We start from the raw sequence: 3,772 nt of genomic DNA, 5'->3' as shown, positions 1-3,772 counted from the left end.
ATATATGTCCAGCCGTCCTTGTATATGCCTCCACATGTGCACACATACATTCACACGTGTATTTCTTTCCTTTTTTATCCATCCATCCATCCATCCATCCATCACATTCTTTAATTCATTAATATGTCTTAAATTCTGAAAAGTTAAAAATTACACAATCAGCAATGCATACTCAGGTTTAGATATTGGGAAAACATCCATTTACATTTAAATGTGACCTAGTGTGTGTGTGTGTGTGTGTGTGTGTGTGTGTGTGTGTTGTGTGTGTCTGTCTGTCTGTCTGTCTGTCTGTCTGTCTGTCTGTGTCTCTGTCTGTGTCTCTGTCTGTGTGTGTGTGTGTGTGTGTTTCAGCTAAACCCTGTGTGTTATAGGCACAGAATGTCCCTACAAATATCAAAAATTATTGTCCTTGTGGGTAAATGTTTTGGTCCCCATGAGGAAAACAGCTTATAAATCATACAGAATGGTGTTTTTTGAAAGTGTAAAAAAGCAGAAAGGTTTCTGTGAAGGGTAGGTTTGGGGTTAGGGGAGAAAATATACAGTTTGTACAGTAAACAAAAATCATTATGTCTATGAAAACTCAGTGTGTGTGTGTGTGTGTGTGTGTGTGCGTGCGTGCGTGCGTGCGTGCGTGCGTGTGGGGTCTTGTAAATCTTTTCCTTAGAGTCAAATCAGGTGTAACAGATGTCTCTGAATTAATTAGACAGAAGTCCCAAAACAACTCTTTCAACCCTTAATGACCCCTGCACTCAACAATGAAGGGCTCTGACTGAAGAACATCCATGTTATTTTTGCAAGGTTACTTTGTCAGAGAGGACCATGTGGCCCTATCAAAAACACACTGGGTTTCAACCTATAAGTCTGTATTTAATCTTCTATTTAGTGAGATTTGGTATTTTGTATGTTCATGTTATAATGTTCATGTTACTATTAGCTTAGTTTAATCACACACACCTTAGCTCAAACATAAAGCAGGATACAAAATTATAATTTTAATTTCTTTTTAATCTAATGCAACATTTTTCATTACATGTTTTATTGCAAGACAACTCAGTAGAAAAACAGATAACGTCCTGACCAGTACCTTTTTCTGTTAAGTTTACAGAACTTTAACCCCAAAACACAGGTACAAAATACAGGTAAAACACCTGTGAAAACTCAACACAGAAAATTCATATTCCTAAATATAAACACGGTACAATCTGCCCAATTTTTTAATGGACTTGTTGTACTGTATATTATCTGTTTTCATTACAAATAATGCTTGCCGTTTTTAATGTAATACATTTTCATTACGAATTATAAAATCCATTAAATTTTTAATACAGATGTTTTCATTTAAAATGACCAGTTTTCAAATGTTATCTTGAATTAGAATATTAAATTATGCATTTTTTTTTATCATAAATTATATTACCAGTGACTGTCAGTTAAAAACAAATTAGACAATTTAAAATAAATAAAAAAGGGTATCTGTATATATGGATATGATATGAATATGATGTAACAAATTTACTTATTTATTACTTATCAGAATTCCAAAAGCTTCTGTTCACATCCAGGTTCACATCCAAAAAAAAAAAAAAAAAAAGATTTCCGAAATGATCTCATATTCTGAACCCTACTGTACGTGCAATGAAAACCACTCAAAAGAACACAGACCTCTAAGCTCTGGACTGGACTAAACCATCTATATGTACAACAAAGAAACTGCAACAAGCATGCTGCATGCCCGTGGAATAGAGAAGGGGGGATGGGGAGGAGAGCCTCTTTTCTCGTTCTCTTCCATCTGACTGTGAGTGAATGAGTGCTCAGGCTTTCAGAGCTACTCAAGTGAACACAATAACATAAAGAGAAAAAAGACAGAGGGGGGAGAGATGCCCACTGGAGGCAACACGACCCCTGCGTGTCTTACAACGCCCACCTGCTCCTGTCTGTGGTGACATAATGACAGCAGAGAGAGAGAGAGAGAGAGAGAGAGAGAGAGAGAGAGAGAGAGAGAGAGAGAGAGAGAGAGAGAGAGAGAGAGAGAGAGAGAGAGAGAGAGAGAGAGAATAACTGGGGGATACAGTACTGTGAACGGAGGAGAGAAGGGGAGGAGATAGGGAGGGAGGGGGTTTGTGTATGTGTGTGGAAGAGAGAGACAGAAAGAGAAGCGACAGACGGCAGGGGCGGCAGCCGGAGGAAGAGTCATAGCGAAAGGATCAGTAAGGCAACCTTCTGGGAACGACAGATCCAGAGACACAGAAAACAGAGGGGAAGACGGAGCCAGAGGTAGGCTGCTCTTTTACGTTAATTTGCTTCATTTTACCGGAGCTAAACACAAAGCAAGGCCCAGCATGCACTGCACGAGATCATGCGTGCAATTGTATGCATGTTTTTTTGTGTGTGGTGATTATCTCATCTAGAGAGGCTTTTTTTCTCTCTCAGAGGCCATCAGTGGCATATGTGCAAATCAGCACTGCACTGCAGATGGAGGAAGAGGGAGATTCAGAGGAAGAGAAAGACTGTGATGGAGAGAGAGAGAGAGAGAGAGAGAGAGAGAGAGTGTGTGTGTGTGTGTGTGTGTAAGGATGCATTAGGCAGAGAGAAAGAGAAAGTACTGATGTTTTCACAAAAAAACGTGCCCACCTGTTTCCATTACTGATAGTAAGAGTCCATCTATTTGTTCATTTTTTTTGTCTACGGTGCATGCGTTCCTGTATGGGGTTGCACATATTATTGCAACAATGTAAGTGAAACAGAATTAGGTCACTGTGAGTTGAATTCTAATGGTCTGGATGGAATCTGTATATGTTGGAGGTAGGTGCAGGGTTAAAGAAACGCTATTTGTGCCAGAACAATACATATTTGAGTTTGGTTCATGCCAACAGGCAGTTGAAATAATAATGAATTTGATCTGGTAAAATAATGAGTCTAACACATAGTCTAACATGAGTACAGCCTCTCAGATGAATGAAATTTTTGAAGATGGTCCAGGGGAAAATTTAAAATGTTGTCTTGCTGTGTTTTTAATCTCTAACAAAAGTATCTTCTGTTGTGAGGGCTGATATTTCACCCCTAGGGTCAGATTACTATTCATAAATCTCATTTGACACTATGAAATCTCCCCCTATATGTCATAAACATGCACCACTTTTATCTTCAGAGGCCCTAAAGACTTTAAAAGTAAGAATAAGGACTCGCTTGTTTGGCATAATATTGGCCTACATCAGTGGTTCTGAGCAAGGATGAGCACAAGATGACTTAAAAAGTATATTAAAGTATATTATAAAAATAAAATCCTTAATTTTAATGCTAAAAATGCACACAATCAATTTAAGTCAATTTAAATTGATTTTACCCTTAATAAGAACACTCAGTTTGATAACCAGTGTTGGGTAAGTTACTCTAAAAAAGTAATTCATTACTAGCTACATCTTCAACAGTGTAATTCGATTACTGTACTTAAAACTCTCTCCAAAAAGTATTGCATTACTAATTATGAAATGCTTTCTAAATCCAATTATCACCCTTAACCAGATGAACAATACAAGGATAGACATGAAAATGCTCTTTTAATTCTGCATAAATTATTCTTGAGCTGACCAAAGTATTTAAAGGGAGAAGTTGACATTACAAAATTATCATTAGACATTAAAGTTTGATGTTAAGTCCACAATTGTTTTATATAGAATTGTTCTATAACATATAGTATTTAATGCAATTACATCAGAAGTAACTGTAACTAAATAACAGAAAAATTAAGCATAATCCTTTACGTTACTTTTTT

The 3,772-nt window shown here is 37.0% G+C and overlaps 1 protein-coding gene across 1 annotated transcript in view; it reads left to right on the top strand.

The window, feature by feature from the left end:
• Positions 1 to 2,166: 2,166 nt before the first annotated feature.
• The window catches only part of mpp3a (MAGUK p55 scaffold protein 3a), a gene marked incomplete at its 3' end in the record, with an annotated part of 33,847 nt that continues 32,241 nt past the window's right edge, over positions 2,167 to 3,772 (top strand). The window contains 1 exon segment of the mRNA XM_079826998.1: positions 2,167 to 2,274.

Source organism: Gobio gobio (genome assembly GCF_949357685.1).
Source record: "Gobio gobio genome assembly, chromosome: 1".
Lineage (NCBI taxonomy): Eukaryota > Metazoa > Chordata > Actinopteri > Cypriniformes > Gobionidae > Gobio > Gobio gobio.
This window is presented reverse-complemented; position numbering and strand designations above follow the sequence as displayed.